The following is a 17,023-nucleotide window of genomic DNA, read 5'->3' as shown; positions in this document are numbered from 1 at the left end:
AAGTGTTGGCTGGGAACAAACGACACCCAATGAACAAAAAGACTAATTTAAAAGACCAAGAGAACTGTGCTCAGGTACTATAAGCTCTTTGGAAGGTAGAGGCAGGATTGAAAGTTCAAGGCCAGCCTGGACAAAAAGAAGACTTCAATGACATTTCCTCAAAATAAAAATTAAAATTGCAGAAAGAGCTCAGTGGTAGACTACTTGCCTAACACGTGTGAAGCCCTAAATTCACCATAGTACTGGGAGAAAACTGAGTTGAGTGAGACTATATTATTATGTACAACAGGATCTTCAAATACCAGAGAAATCTATGAATAACACAGTGTGGTGGATAGTTTTAATTGTCATCAGGACACAATCTATGATCTCCCAGGAACAGAACATCAGTGAGGGACTGTCTGGCTTGTGTTTCCTGTGGGTTGTATTTGGGGAATTGTCCTGTTTAGTGAAAAGACCTGCTCACCTTAGATGGTGTTGTTTCCTGAGTGTAAAAGAATGTATAAACAGACTTGAGCATTGGCTGGTGTGATGCTGAACATTATGCCTAAAAGATAAATTTACTATGCTGGGCTTGTAAAAACAAAACAAACAAAAACAAAAACAAAAAACCACTGTTTTAGCTTGTATAAGTCATGAGGAAATTGCTCCTACCTTGAATGGACCCTGTCTGCTGTCATGACATAGACACTTCCTGGTGCCACTGAACTAGCCTTTAAATTAAAAAAAAAATGCTGGTTGTTGCAAAATATTCCAGTGCCCCAGCTATCCCTACAAGATAATGGGTCACAAGATCCAACCAGCTAGCGGCTAAGCTCTGCTTTATATGAAATGCCTGCTTCCCTAGATGGCTAAGTCACCTGCTGAGCATCTGTGATACAAAATCAAGCCTTGCAACACCAAGACAGAAAAGAAGTTAATCTGGCTCCTTCAAATTGTAATTTTGTGGGTTTCGCCTTTATAATCCTTTGACTAACAATAGCCAGGCCTTTTCTAGAGAACTCTCTCTGGTTTTGTCCTGGACAGTCTTATAAAAAGCCTCTAATTTACTAAAACCAAAACTTGAGTGAGACCCACAACCACATGCTTGCAACAATATGTAAGTAACCAGTGTGTTTGTCTTGGGAGCCTATCATTTGGTACTCAGCTCTTAATATTCAACAAATATCAATAATAAATAAATAATAAATAAATATCAATAATAAATAAATAATATCATTTATTTATGTGCACTCCATAGACCCTTCTCCCTTCCTGTCCCCATAACTAGAAGGAGTTAGTGAAACTGAAATTCAAACTTCTTACTGTCTCCTTGGCTCAGCACTATGGGACTATAGGTGCCCGTAATCTATCCCTGAAGATGAATTCATATAATAAGATAAAAATACATTCCCATATGTCACTGTGATGAATTTTTCTGGAAAGATGTTTGGCTGGAATTTCATCTGAACCCAAAGCTCCCTTGAGACCACTAAGGAGGGCCTAGCCTAGTGATGAACAGGATATTTGAGAGCCACAGTTAAATGATGATTAGAAGGTACCCCTGGTACAGAAGGTTCGTAATTGTTATTTATAGCCACTGCTTGGAAGGAGCAGGGTATGGGGCACTAGAGGACTGAACCATGCAAGGTGCACTAGTGGAACTTTGAGAATAATTTACTGCTCAAGGTCAAGGACATTGCAATAACAGAGAGCCTTTCAATCCCAGAAACCTCTGTTGAGGGAGGAGGCTCCTGGCAGCTGTGCAAACCTGTCTTTCAGGATTCACTATCCCTTTGAGTCCATGGGAAAGACAGCAGCCCCATCATTGATCATTCTCCTCAGAGTGGTCTCTTTTCATTGGTGCCCTGGCTTTCATTGGTTAAACCCATCCAGTTTCAAGCAGAGGAGCCCCATTAAGGCTGGCCTGGGTGGTTAGGGAAATAGCCCACTCAGTAAAATGCTTGCTGTACCAATCTAAGGACCAGAGTTCAATCCTTCGATCCCAGGAAGTATGATTCCGTGGCTCACTCTTGTAATTCCAGGGGTGGGGAAGTAGAGACAGAAGGTCCCTGGCAGCTGCCAGTCTTGCTGACTCAGTGAGTTCCAGATCCCTGTGGCAAGGCTGGGGTGGGGGTGGGAGTGGGGGAAACCCAGTCTCAAAAACTGCTTCTGCAGCCTTGAGGCGTCTCACTGTGCCACTGCTCACAGTCCTGGGCCCACAGCAGCTGAGAGTTCCTCAGATGCAAACACCATGCCCCTGCTTCAGGAGCTTCTTCCTCACTCTTTGCTCACGCTGGACGCTGCTTATTTCACGTGTGCTCTTTTTTTTTTTTTTTTTTTTTTTTTTTTTTTTTTTTTTTTTTTTTTTTAATTAACTTGAGTATTTCTTATATACATTTCGAGTGTTATTCCCTTTCCCGGTTTCCGGGCAAACATCCCCCTCCCCCCTCCCCTTCCTTATGGGTGTTCCCCTCCCAACCCTCCCCCCATTGCCGCCCTCCCCCCATAGACTAGTTCACTGTGGGTTCAGTCTTAGCAGGACCCAGGGCTTCCCCTTCCACTGGTGCTCTTACTAGGATATTCATTGCTACCTATGGGGTCAGAGTCCAGGGTCAGTCCATGTATAGTCTTTAGGTAGTGGCTTAGTCCCTGGAAGCTCTGCTTGCTTGGCATTGTTGTACTTTTGCAAAGATTAAAACAGAGACTGAAGGAACACCCATTCAGAGCCTGCCCCACATGTGGCCCATACATATACAGCCACCCAATTAGACAAGATGGATGAAGCAAAGAAGTGCAGACCGACAGGAGCCGGATGTAGATCGCTCCTGAGAGACACAGCCAGAATACAGCAAATATAGAGGCGAATGCCAGCAGCAAACCACTGAACTGAGAATAGGTCACGTGTGCTCTTAAATGCAGACCTGCCTTTCTTCCTCTTCTGCTTCACTTCCCTGTGACTCTCTGGCCCTCAATAAAGCGAGTGCAGGATCTCAGTCAGCAAATCCCAAATCACTGTTTTTAGCCAAAGAAAGGTAAACCCCAAACCATTCTCTTTTAGCCTCCGTCCACAAGATTTTTGTCAGCCAATCAACTCTCACCTTAGATCTTGTGCTTCTATTTAAAGATTATTTAATCCGTGTGGCTCATAGGCTATGGACCATGGCCAAAGGCACTAGAATACACCCTGGGCAGCCCAAATTCATCCTGAAGGTACATCACAAGATTCTGCTTCTTCTCCAGATGGCTGGAGAGATGGCTCTGTGCTGAACCAAGTACAGTTTCCATCATGGATGTCTGGCGGTTCAAAACTACCCGCAACGGCAGCCCCAGGGGGCTTCACCACATCCGTCTGAGAGCGCCTGCATTTACATTCAAAATCCCACACAGACACTGTAAGGATCCATGAGTCAAAGACACCCAGACTCAAGTAGAACTTAAACTCAATAAACATGCAAAGTATTTTATTCTGCAGAAGCTGAGCATGGAGGGGTCTCCCATTACCAGAATAGAGGGATAACCAAGAGAACTCGCAGGCCTGATTTAAAGCTTATTAGGGGATTCTGGGGTAGATGACCTTTATCTTAGTCCATCTCTAGGGACATTCTATTACTAGGGCATGGGGAGCTGGAAACTGTTGCTGGGAAGGTCTGGGAATTGCCACTGAGGAAGTGGTTGAAGAAGTCTCAAACCATCGCTGACCTATTCATTGCCTTTGCCTCAGTCAGGACAGCTTCTGAGGCCTGGACTTGCCCAGTTCTTGGAAACAGAGATTTGGGCCTTGTCTCTTCGACTGCCAATTTGAAGCCTGTCATGGAGTCAGCCTAGCCTTCCCAATACCTATTTAAAGCACTAAAACTGAAGCAAGCAGGCAGGCTTAAGATGGCTCAGTCTCAGTGGGAACCTTTACATAAACAACCTACAAACTGTTTCCATTTTGTGTGTGTAGAGGAGTGGTTCTGATACTTTGATTTAATTGGGAATCTCCCTGTACCGACTCTGAAGGTCCTTGTCCCCAATTGGTTCTCGGTCTATCAATAAAGATGCCAGTGACCAATGGCTGAGCACAGGGCGGGACACTTAGAGTTGCACAGGAGTTCTCAGGGAGAATCTCAAGGACAGGGGGTGGGGAGGTGGGGGGGGGACACAGTAATGAAGGAGATAAAGCCAACCAGCCATGCCAAAATTAGGGTGGGCAGCCACTGACCACTTCCCTGATTGGGCCTGGAATAGCAAGGGGAGGTTTAGAAGTTCCCAGTCATTGAGTTAGCCAAGGCATTTTAAGATTAACGTGTGTGTGTGTGTGTGTGTGTGTGTGTGTGTGTGTGTGTGTGTGTGTGTTCCATTTGCAGATCTGAGATAGCTCCTGGGCAGGTGCATGTCTGCAACTTGCTGGGAGCCCAAGACAATACAGCCAAAAAAAAAAAAATCACTGCAACAAAATGTGTCTGTAAAAGAGCATGACATTAATAAATGCAGTTATTTGTATTAATCTCAGGCATACAAATAAATAAGCAAGTAATCTTTTATATGAGACCTAGGAACAATGAGAATGATATTATCAGTTACATTTCTACCCCAAATGTAATCTCCAAAAGTGTTTCTCTGTCCTGCTCACCGCTGTATCTGTAGCCACTAGAACATAGTACATGCTTAGCAGATGTTGGATGCAGAAGTGAGCCTGAGGTGGTATGGAGTGAGCAGACTCATCGGCAGATCTGTTTTCACTATCTGTACCTGAGATGTACGACATTAGTGCAGGGGAGGGCTGTAGACAATGTTAACCACTGTCATCACACTGCAGATGAGAACAACATCCCAGAGAAGGATGTAGTTCCCAAGATCACACAGCAAAGGCAAAGCAGAGAAAGCACGCATCCCTTAAGCCACTCAGGGTCCCTTCTATTTCACTCTGCGGCAAGCACCTTGCAGACTCCATATTTGCTATTCTTTGAGCATCTGGCTCTGTGCTCAGAACACCATGAATGTTCAATAAGTGCTGACAAGCTGGATTTCAGAACAGGTCGGAACTTCTCCCAGAAGGACAAGAGGCAGATGGGCCATCAGTTAAAGTCAATCATACCAATTGGAGTGACTGACTCAATTTTAAGTGGTGGTTCTCATAAAAAAGGGGGGGGGTAGTTCATGGGGAAAGAAAGAAGAAAGTATCTATGAAGACTTTGTACACTCTACATAGTGCAAACGTAAAGGCTTTAAGGTAAACAGGAAAGAAGTCCTCACCTCCTGCAACAGGCAAGTCCAGGCTATGGGTGTATTTCAGGTGTTCTTTCCTGAAGATCAAAACCATCATTGGTTTGTAGTATTGACGTTCCACGTCTCTACAGTTCTAGCAACATATGAGCAGGATGACTTCCCCCACAGCAGCAGACTGTCTGCAAGGCACAGCAAAGAGCCCAGTGGTTCGGGTTTCCATCAGAGATCTAAAACTTCCTATGATTGGATCAGCTTATGTCTTATGGCCATTCCTGAACCCATCACTGTAGGAGGCTAGGCACAGCTGACTGGCTGGCTGCCTCACATTTTCTTAACTGTGGGTCCAGATATTTGTGTTAATATCCAGAAGCCAATTTTAAGAGGGAACAGGAAGTGGATCCTAGCTGAACTTAGTTTCTACCCTTAAACACACAGAGACAAGGTGAACGTCTCCAGGGACTCCATGGAAGGAAGAGAGTTTGAGAAACCACCACCTTTTAAACAAAATTTAGACATCTTTGTTCAGAGTTCCACGGTAGTGAAAAACTCCTGATTCACACCTACAGTAATATTCAGCAATAAGTCACATCTGGCCTTCTGACATGTTGAAAACAGGGAGAGCTGGAGAGATGACAGCGCCATCTATCTCCAATAAACATGAAGACTTTGTTTTAATATTACTTCTCCTTGCTTTATCTCTCTAAATCAAACACACACACACACACACACACACACACACACACACACACACACACACACGAGCACAGAGAAAACTCCAGTTTTAAGTGACTCTTCCACAGACACAAATTCCTAAGCCTTTGCATGTATATGTGTGTGCATATGTGTGATGTCGCTATGTCTGCACATGTGTCTTGTAACTCAATGTTGTTTACTTTGATTTTTGAGGCAGGGTCTCTCTTTCACCTAGAACTTTCTAGGTAAGAATGGCTGGCTGGACAGAAAGTTCGAGGAAACCACCTTTGTGTGCTCCCCAACACTGACATTATAAGCCCTTGTAATCCCACCAAGCCCTGCTTTTTGCTACTTGGGGTCTGTGGGGTTAAGCCCATGTCCTCATGCTTGCAAAGCAAGAAGCACTACAGTCACTGAAGTCAAAGGGAGTATCTATAATTGAGTAGGTGGCCTTCTCTACAAGCCACTATGCATCCTTATAAAATGTGCAGGGTCCTAAGCTGAGAAGACTGAGACTCCAATCCACAATACCAGAGAGAGAACCCCTCATGACTCTGTTCTCATGCTGTGGTCAGACAGTTCTCCCAATGCTAAGCCTTCCAGGATAGGAAGCACCCTGAGCAAGAGCCTCCTGTTGATACACTGACAGCTGCTGGATAAGAGAGTGGGAATGCAGCAAAACCACTTCTCGTGTGTTTGTGCTGAAGTATATGGCGTCTCCGAACACTGTTTAAACTCAAATGCCAGCAATCCAGCAACACATCATGCCAAGGTGCAGGGTTCTTGAGGTTGGAGGAAAGGACCCCAGAGGAGTATTGGCCTCATGAGTTCATTGTAAGTGAAGCTCAAGGCCATGTTGAGAGGAGCCTTCAGGACCAGGGCAAAACTAATGCAATTTCTCTTGGCATAAGCCTTGGCATAGAGTAGCTGCTAAGTGTCAAGCGACAGCAAAACACTGTGGCAGTGAATGAGTGCCAGATATGCTTTATTTATTTATTGCAACTCAAATTAGCTCAAGGGGGAAAAATCTGCAAAAAGCAGATAACTGGCTCCTGGCTGCTGGTTCTGGCAAGTTAAAGATATGGCTGCTTTCATTGAGGAGTGGACCCAGGGACACCATTTAGGTGTAAGTGTCCTGTCTCTTCTTGTCTTTAGCTTTCAGAAGGGGCAGCCTTATCGTCATCTTCCACACAGTCTACCCACGTGAAGGCAAACACTGTTGTCCCGGTCCCTCTCAGCTCTGTGACACAAAAAATGAAGCCTCTCCTCCTACACTGAATGGAAATTGCATAGGGAGTTCTCTGATTGGCCTGGCTTGGGTAGGTTTCCAACATCTGGTACACACAACATGAGCCAAAGGCTTTGATTGCCTGATTGACAGGTCTTGGAGTACACATGCTCTGCAGTGTTCAGGTTTTCCACTAGCAGACAGAAACATGATGCAATGTGACCTAAAAGCTGAGTCACCCTCTTTCTGAAATTCAAGCTCAATTGTTTGCCTAGTGTTCTATCTGGTATCTTAAAATGGAATCCAGGTGAGGCTTCTGGAAATCGAAATCTTTTTAAACTCAGCTGCTGGGGAAAAGGATGGCTAAATGAATGGACAATACCAAAACTTCCCTTTGCCTTAGTTTCTCATTAACATGCTCCTGGCACCCGGAAGAACTCAAAACTTGATGGAGAAATGGAAGAGAAACAGAACTATACGGCAACACTTATAAACCTGCCCCAAGTAACTGAGAACATGGCTCAATTGGCAAGGGCTTGCCATTCGAGCAAGAGGACCTGGGTTCAAATTCCCTGTGCCCTCCTAAAAAGTCAAGTGTAGCAATGTAGATCTGTTATTCCAACATTCAGGGCACAGAGATAGGCCAATCCCTAAAACTTACTTGGCCAGTCAGTCTAGCCAAAGCAATGAGCTCCAGGTTCAGTAAGAGGCTCTGACTCAAAATCTAAAGGTAACAGTAGGTGAATAAGGCACTTGATACTGACTTTTGACCTCCATACATATACATACAACCTTGCACACATGTGCATATGTACAGGGACATATATACATACAGGGATATAGCACACAAAGAAATATACACACATATATCATAATACAACTAAAGAATAAGTGCATGAAGAAAGAAAGGGAGAGAGAGAGAGAGAGAGAGAGAGAGAGAGAGAGAGAGAGAGAGAAGGCTTGGTGGAGTATTAATAGCTCTTAGATCTAAAAGAAGTTCTGTGGCCAGATGGATTTAGAAAGGTCCAGGGTCTGAATGACTTTCACTAACTTTAGTTGTCCAGGGAAGAGAGAAAAAAATGTATGATCTTCTCAAATGCTGTATATAGTGGGAAGCTTCTAATGAGAATAGATTCAGGAGCTTGTGTTCTGTGGAAATCATCATTCAGTGCCAAGCTGCACCTCTACCAGTGAATGGAGACCCACAGTTGCTTCTCTAGAGCATACCATGGTGTCACTAAAGAACACAGGGCTCCAGAAGACACTGACTGCATCTCACTGTATCTAATTAAAACTAAGAGGCAGGGGGTGCAGTCCTCTCCAAACATGGTCATTTCCCAAACATTTAGGTACCACATTCTGAACCAGCCAGGCTGCTGTGCCTCTGAAAGTCCTGCTGCCACCTTTCTGCTTCATGAACTGGCTTGTAAGACTCCCAGCATCCACTAGGACAAAATTTAGAGAGGGATGTGCAGAGAGTAGGGTTCTGTGGCACTTAGATTCGTAGCCCTATCACTGCGAATCCATGAAAATTAAGAGCAGAGGAAAACTGAAGGAAAAATGAGTTGACAGGCTGGAAAAGGACCTCATTAACCTTGACCTCCAGGCACAAGCTGGGTACTGCTAACCCCTTTCCATCAAGTCCATCAGTTGCTGCCCCATGACCTGGATGATACGGGTAGAGGCCTAAAGCTAAAATCTTTACTTTTTCTCAGTTACTCAGTAGAGAGATGGAGACAGCAGCTTGAGTCCTTACTCTTAGAGAGGAGTGTGCAGTGAGGGAGCTTTTACCCTCCACACTGCTCTGCTCCACACTCTCCTTCAGCCCTACACTGTATGCTGCCTTCCTGTGCTGTTCCCTGCTCTTTTTTTTTCTGTTCCCTGCTCTTAAATGGGTGCTTGTCAAACCTGCCCTCTGCCAAGCTCCCTCTAACAAGCAGCTTCTCCGTCTGTGTTCCCTGACCATCCTCCACCTCGTGTTTGATCTCAGCATCTCATTGAAAATTAGATATTGGTAGTTGCCTGTGACGATAATGAACCATTCATGTCTCAATTTGAAAAGGCATTTGAGACACCTGTTTTCATTAGTAATTACAGATAATTGCTATGGCAGAGGGTTTTTCTTTAATTATTACACAGAAAAGGTCTTTAAGAAATGGAACAATTAATTTCCTGAAACCTTACTGAGAGCAAATTATGCCGTTAGCCCTCACTTTGTCAAGTATTTGTAGGCAATAGAGCTTGGCTTCTTGCACCGGCAAGAAGTAAATCATGTTTTAGAACCAGCCTCCTGGCATATTCCAGCTATGGCTAAGTATGTTTTAATGCATTCTTTGGAGTTCACTCATTCATTTTATGAACACTTATTGGATGACCGCATGTCAGCGCCCTGTTGGATACCAGGATTGTCATGCTTCACTTCATTCATTCACTGCCTCACTCAACTATTCCAGGTTCCAGGTGTGCGTGGCTCCAGACATTTGAAACACAGTATAGTTATGAAGCAACAATACAGGCCTGTGCCAGTAACTAGTAAAGAAGTATTCCTATCCTCTAGCCTGTTTTCAACATCTGAATTTGTCTAAATTGTATGAAGCAATCCAAATATTTACCAAAAGTAAGAAACTGTTAAATGAATCATAATAATCTGTAATCATTAATAAATGTATTTCTCAAAAAGGTACAAGTGATTTTTGATACACTGAAATGGGTAAAAGGAAAAAAAAACCTATTACACAATTTTAATTCTGCAAAGTAAAAGAGACTTGAAGAAGGGCTAGGGAGGTGCCTAAGTAGGTAAGAGGATCTACTGTGCAAGTGTGAGGACCCGGGTTCAAATCCCCAGCACCCACATCAGAAGCTGTCATGACTGTGTAACCCCAGCCTCAGAGACAGGGGTGTCGTAAGAACGCACTGTCCAGCTCACCTGGTTGAGAAGAGGAGCTTCTAGTTTAAAGAAAGGCCCTGTCTCAAGGAAATAAGGTAGACACGCGCATGGAAAGCTGGAAGAATATAAGCCAAGGAGGGTGACAGCAACAACCACCTTCCCATCCAGCAAGCCCATAATCGCATACTTGAAATCCAGACCTGTAACTGCAGAGCCTCAGAGGCTGGGGCAAAAGGATCTTAATTCTGCCTGGAGGCAAAGGGAAACTGTCAGAAACAAACAAAACGCAACATAGTAAAAGATTTAGAAGAGATATCAACATTCAGTGTTAATTTTAGTACAATGCAGATAGGGAAAAGAGCAGAGCATACTAGTAATCCCCCTGCAGCGGGAGATAGCATGACTTGGTGCTGAGGACGGGACACAATGTGAAACAGGCCCATCACAGATTGACAACTGCTGCCCAGTATAACTATTGAGTGTATAAACTAGTTAAGTTCTCAGAAGCGAAGGGTAGAAAGGTGGTTACCATGGAAAGGAGAGACAGTAAATGGTTAAGAAATATGCATTTCCAATGAAGCAAGATGACAAAACTCCAGAGACCTGCTGTATCATGATAGCATGTATCATGGTGCAGAGATCAAATTATACTATAGTCAAAAATAATAATGAACACCTTTTGTTAAGAGAGGAGTCTCTTACTAAGTACTATGACTATAATAAAATAAATAGAAGACTATAAACCAAATGAAAGCTGTGAATGTGTCCAGCAACTACAGCAGAAGCGGTGGTCACACTTGGGGGAGTTGGGGGTGGGAGTGCTTTGCTGTGCCTTTCAATTCCCAACAATAAACATGTATTACTTGTACAGCTGGGAAGTGGAGTGGAGAGGTAGAGAAGTGAGTGGGAGGGCAGAAGTTAGGGCCAAGGGGCTGGGAGGGCCACAGGGCTGGGGACAGGACTCTGTGGGGAAGAGCATCCAGTATGCAAAACCAGGCATGGCCACACATGCCTGCCTCTCCCAGAAACAGAGAAAGGAGACAATGGACCAAAGAAACTCATAGGCCAGACAGGCTAGCCCATACCATGGGCTTCTGATTCAGTGAGAGACACTGTTTCAAGGGGGCAGGATGAGATTGACAGGGGATACCAGGATCCTCCTCTGACTTCAGCATGCATATGTAGAAGCACAGCATGTGCGCACACACACCATGCAAAGTTAAGGTTCTCGGGCATATCAGCCTTAAAGAGCTAAGCTGACAGGCACAGAGAGCTAAGCTCTCAGATGATAATACACCTGAAGATGACAGTGAACCAACAGGGAGCCAGTTCCCTCCACCCCTGTGAGCCCCTCATTACAGATCATCATCGTGGAAGGTTCTAAACCCCAGAATTACTGTGTACCATGCTCCAAGCACACACTTCTCAATAGATTCAGCCTGGGGTGGGGGTTGGGAGGAGGCATTTCAATGATGAGAGTCTGTGTGGTTGTAATGCATACGCACAGGATGGATTCTAAGCCACACTGTACATCAGAATTACTCTGGAGATCTTCTGGTAAGACTGATTTCCCAGTGCCACCTGAACATTCTGCCTTGATCTAAGTGCAGCTTGGCACCCTGAATTTTAAAAAAGATTAAAAATCTCCCCAGATGGTTCTAGGATGCAAGTGTTTAGGGCGTTCTTCCTCTCTACCGTTGTACCCGGGGGGCTCAGGGGCCAGCAGTGCTGGTACCACCTGGAGCTTGCAGGCCATGTAGACTCAGCCCCCTCCTCTGACGTACTACAGTGCGATCTCTGTATTAGCACACTCAGGTAGTCTGTGAGTGATGCAAATAACATATCATTTAAGACGATAAACTCTGGGTCTCCGGGATTCTTTCAAGTCAAAATCCACACCCCTCATCTCTAGCCCACCTCCACCTTCTTGAAAAGGGAAAACCTAACTTGAGCTCCACAGTAGACAAAGTAAGATTGTTCTCACCAATGGCAATTGAGACTTAGCCACCCAACCTCCCCAATCCATCCAGAGGGCATGCACCTGCTCCAAGAAGCTGCAGGAACGTGTTGGGGTGGACAGAATGGCCACAGAAGAGAGCATTTTACCACAGATCAACTTCAAGAGCTCCCCCCACCCCAAGTCCCTCACAACAAAGCAGCAGCAGCAGCCAGTTCCTCTGCACCCTGGTTTGTGGCTGTGAAATCAGGTGCTCTGAGGGTGCACTCTTAGGGTGCAGTTCCTGCCTCTAACAACCTCATGAAGGATTTAGGTCACAGCAAACACCCTGGGTATCACGCATGAGAATGCAGGGACCAAAAGGAAGAAACTGTGTGCTTTAAAGAGCCCAGCATTATGATCACTTGAAGATAAGGCTAAATTTTCTTCTGTGCAGCATCTCTGGAGAGGGATTCATAAATGTGCTTTGTGATCAGCCTTGGACCACAGCAGTCCTGCACCTGCTGTGGCCTTCAGCATGGGCAAGAGGCCAGGTGCCTGCACAAGTACAGACTAGGTCTGCTGCATCCTGACGTGGCTGTCAGAGCAGGCATGCATATCACCAGTTTGCCTTCGGCAGTCTGGAAGGCACCACCCCCTCCCAAATATAGACTTGTATGGTTTCAGAAGAAGCAGCCGACCTGGAAGATGAAAGCGGGAAGTTACTCCTGAGAAAAACTTGAAGCAAAGGAGGCAGCATATCCCTCAACTCAGGAAGATCCTGTTTGCCTAAACCACAGAAGAAACAGTTTCCTGTACTGGAGACAAAAGGATCAACAATGTGCTCTTTTTTTTTTTTTTGACACAGATCCATATTTCTTTTATGAGTGTGGTGTGTGTGTGTGTGTGTGTGTGTGTGTCTGCCCGTCATGTGTACATGCATGTGTGCATGTGAGTACAGGTGCTCATGGAGTCCAGGAGAGGGCATCAGGGTTACATTTGAGTCACAGGTGGATGTGAGCCACTCAGCATGGGCGCTGGTGACAGGTACTTGAGTTCTCTCAAGAGCAGCAAGCACTCTGCACCACTGAGCCAGCTTTCCAGCCCAGACCTGGAGCTCTCACTAGCCTTGGAATGTTGGAAGTTCTGAAATCAATAGACTAGGACCCCCACATGGTAAGGCCTTGCAGATGTGGGACAGGCTGCACCCCTGAAGCACAGCGGCCTTTTCCATCTCCCCTGTCTCCTCCTAGACCATCTTTCTCACTTTAAGCTTTGTTCTTGGCCCTTTTGGACACTTGAGCTTGAAGACTTTGTCATGAGTGCCGGCAGAGGGCTGCTCCTCCTTGTCATTGACTGTGTAAGCTGAAGTGCACAAACAAGCAGTTCTCCATCCCCGACACTGCTTCTCACAGGTACAGCCAGTCATCCCCACACCCTGACAACCCTCACTCCTGCTCAGGCACTGCCAGCCTTAGACAGGCTATCGCCTTCAGCTCTCACGGCTGTCCCATGTCACAAACAGAAAGGAGAAAAGGTTAGAGACCTTTCCAAAAGATGACAGTCTGAGCCTGAGGCTTCTTCCTGGAGCTCCATACTCCTGCATGTTCTTGGGCCCTGCTGGCTGAAGTTCCTCCACACTGTTGTAAGGGACGCGCTTTATACAAGCACAGAAAAACTGAACAAAGGAGGCTGCAGCCTTTCCTTCTGAGCCCTGACTTCCTAAATAGGTAAGAAAGCACGCAGAAGCTTGGGTCATTAACCACATCTCAGTCGATTTAAGTCAATTCCAAAAATTGCCAGAGGCAGACACCAAACTCTCTGCTTCATGTGTTTGAACGGAGGAAAGATACTGAAAATGTTTGAAATTGTGACCCATTTTTCTAGCTAAATAAACAGAATTTAACTTTTTAATGTAATTGTCAAATTTCCCCATAGTTTATTTATTTTCTTTATCTCTCTGTTGTCTTGGCTCCCTGAAATGGGGTTGTTTCTCTTGTTTACTGTCACACTCCCAATGCCTCACACTGACTTGGCCAATTACTGTGCCTTAAAAATACCTTTAAATGAGTACATTTTCTTTTATTCTGCAAGGGCAGAGCATCCACATCAAGCGAGGTGCCCTTGATGTTGGAATTCCTTTTAAAAGAGGGGATTAAATGGTTAGGTTAGAGGTCTGCCGAGTCCCCATGATCGTATCAGTGATTAAAAGCCTATAGTTCTATTATTTTGTTCTGTTCTGAGGTCTCTAGAACTTAATTCTATCTTGTAAATTGAGGTCAGAAAACTGGTAGAGAACTGAAATCCTCTGGGCTGATTCTCCCGGAGACCTTGGTAGCCACCAGCACGGCATTAATGAATCTCCACTCTATTAAACTGCGATTTCCTTCTGCAGCCCCTGGTGCTCAGAACAGAGGCAAGCTGTGGAAAGGAAGGAAAACAGAAGGCAGAATGAAGCAAACCCATTCTCCAGTGGGGTCCCTCATGTAATTGATTCTGAACAAAGGGCTCTCAGGTGGCAGGGTCATATTGTCAAGGAGGTGGTGGACAGGGGAACCGTCCTATAATGCTAGGTCCAGAGACCTATGCAGTAGGAAATTCAGGCGTACAATGTCTGTTTGGCTCCAAGTCTCTTGCTGCTGGGAGCCTGGGAAAGTTAAACTTACCAAATTAACTTATTTCAAGTGGGAATTAATTAATCATCTTCTCTCCAGCCTCCTATCAGAATGAAGTTCCTGTTTCCACTCTTTTAGCATCTTCTGCAAACGGAGGTGCCTGCCTTTGGTCCCACACCACCCCTCCTACTGCAATGTAAAAGGAAATGCTGGTTTGGCAAGCTTCATCTATACCTAAGTAATCTAAGCATGCTACGAAGATTAACTCATAAGATCCACACGAGTGGGGCAGGGCAGGTAGGACTCATGCTCCTTAGGACAGGTAGGACTACCATGCTCCTTTTGCAGAGGAGGAAACAGGGGCTTAAACCACAGAGTGGTTTGCAAAGCCCCACATCCTAGCCAACAGAGGAGGAGGAAAGACCCCAGCTCTGGCAGGGTCTGACCCCTGACCCCATCAGATTCCAGAAGCTCTGCACATGGTCCCCTCCTTCTGGAACGCCTGTTTCTTCTTTCCCTCCTGGAAACCCTGAGTGGACACTAGTCCACAGAGTGGACACCAGCCCAAAGGGTGGACACCAGCCCACAGAGTGGACACATAACAACCCACAGAGTGGACACACACCATCCCACAGAATGGACAGCAGCCCACAAAGTGGACGCCAGTCCGCAGGCACACCCTTTGCAAGGCCTCAGTTGACTTTCTAGAAAGAAGAGTCCTCTCCTTTGGCTCCCAGAGCACTTTTCAGACTCTTCAGATCACAATTAGAGGTTTTCATCACATGCAACTTGCTCAAAGATGGGAAAGAATGTCCTTGATAAACAAAGGATTTATCTAGTAATTCCTGTCGTACATTTGGAATTTTATCCTTCTGGGGGATAGTTAATAATATCTAAAGACTTTTTTCTGTCATTGTTTCTGGAAAGAGGGAATACTATTGGTTTCTACTAAGTAATGTTCAAAATTCTAAATACCCAACAATACATGGGAGTGGGGGTGGGGGATTATAACAGTGGTGGCTCTCAAGAAAGCTGATAAAACAGGGGAATCACCACAAGTTCAAGGCCAGCCTGGGCTACAGAGAGGAGCTTCTGTCTTAAACAACAAATCAGACCTCATGTGCAGGTCTATAGCTCCATTTATCTAGGAAGTTGAAGCAGGATGATCAGTATAAGTTCAAGCCCTGTGTCGGCAACATATAAAGACTTTGTGTGTTAAAAAAAAAAGGCAGAAAAATGCAAAGGTTCCAGGTTCAATCTCCAGCCATGAAAATCAAAGACATGAATTACTCCATCAGAGGAACTGGTTCCATTAGAGTATTATTAGCCCTCCAGGGGAGGCTAGTAAACCTCAAGCTTACCCTAGTCATGGCAGGCAAATTAAGTGCTGTGGCTTACAGGTCAGACATGGCCAGGAACTCAGGCTTAATGGGTCGGCCAGAAAACCTGAGCTCCACCCCTGAGCACCTGGCTGGAAACTCAGACAGTGTCTGATGTCAAAACCCTCACAGACCTGCTGGGAGAAATCTGCAACCATCTACAAAGACAGACAAAGATGAGAAAGCGAGTGTGGCCAAATATCCTTCAGAAGAGAAGCTACATGGTTTCCATGGCTATTGTAAATATTTTCCACTGCAGAGAGAAATCACTGTCAGAGACATAGGACTGGTTGGGGACCGTGATCTTATGTTGAATCCAATGGATTGGAAGTTTGCATCATGCATGGCCCTGAGCAAACAGAGGGTATGCTATTAAACTGTTCAAAGTAGATGGGAAGAAAGCCCAGGCCCAGAAAGAGGAAGCTTATTGTAAATTCAACAGTGACTTGGCAACATTCAGGAGGAAGCGAATGGACTACAATAGTTACACAGGAAACTCTCCTGGCAGGTGACGAACATGTATCACCTAAGTTGAGACACTTAAATGGCAAGCACTGTCCATCATTTGTGAGAATTAATAGTTCCATAACACTGTCCTTTTTCTGTGGACTGGACACAAGCCTGGGCAGACTTAGTATAAGGAAATCTTAATTGAAGAATCGTCTCCATCAGACTGGCTCATTTTCTAAGGCAGCAAGTGGGATACGCGTGACATGCATATAGCTATTTCTTATGCCTGTATCCAAAGCAGACATTATTGATTAATTACACACCTTACCCTCATTTAAACTAGTGTGCAGTCCTAAAGTCATTCACAATTGGAATGTCCCTCGTATTTATTGGCTCCGAGAGCAGCACCGCAGACTCCATGTGCCACAGGCACTCAGTTCAACTCTGTCTTGTTTCTCTCCCACGACTCAGCTTTCTCAAAAACTGAGAATCCCCCATTTTTAGGTTCCTCTAGAGAGGGAAAATCCTATCCTCAATGGTTGGTAGACAATTTTCAGAGTTACTTTAACATCTCGGCTTTTAAAAAATGCTTTATGGAGTTTTATCAACTTGGTGTCTAGGGTCAATTAGGCACAAATATGA

General features: G+C 45.0%; 1 long non-coding RNA gene across 1 annotated transcript in view; it reads right to left on the bottom strand.

Annotated features, from left to right (window-relative positions):
• Positions 1–9,873, bottom strand: part of LOC108352046 (uncharacterized) — a 39,058-nt gene extending 29,185 nt beyond the window's left edge. Inside the window, exon 1 of the long non-coding RNA XR_005489987.2 lies at positions 5,221–9,873. This is a non-coding gene — a long non-coding RNA (uncharacterized LOC108352046). The remainder of the gene's footprint in view (positions 1–5,220) is intronic.
• Between the last annotated feature and the right edge of the window lie 7,150 nt (positions 9,874–17,023).

This window comes from Rattus norvegicus, chromosome 10, assembly GCF_036323735.1.
Source record: "Rattus norvegicus strain BN/NHsdMcwi chromosome 10, GRCr8, whole genome shotgun sequence".
NCBI classification, from domain to species: Eukaryota; Metazoa; Chordata; class Mammalia; order Rodentia; family Muridae; genus Rattus; species Rattus norvegicus.
The sequence above is the reverse complement of the archived record's forward strand: the minus strand, read 5'-3'. Positions and strand labels throughout refer to the sequence as shown.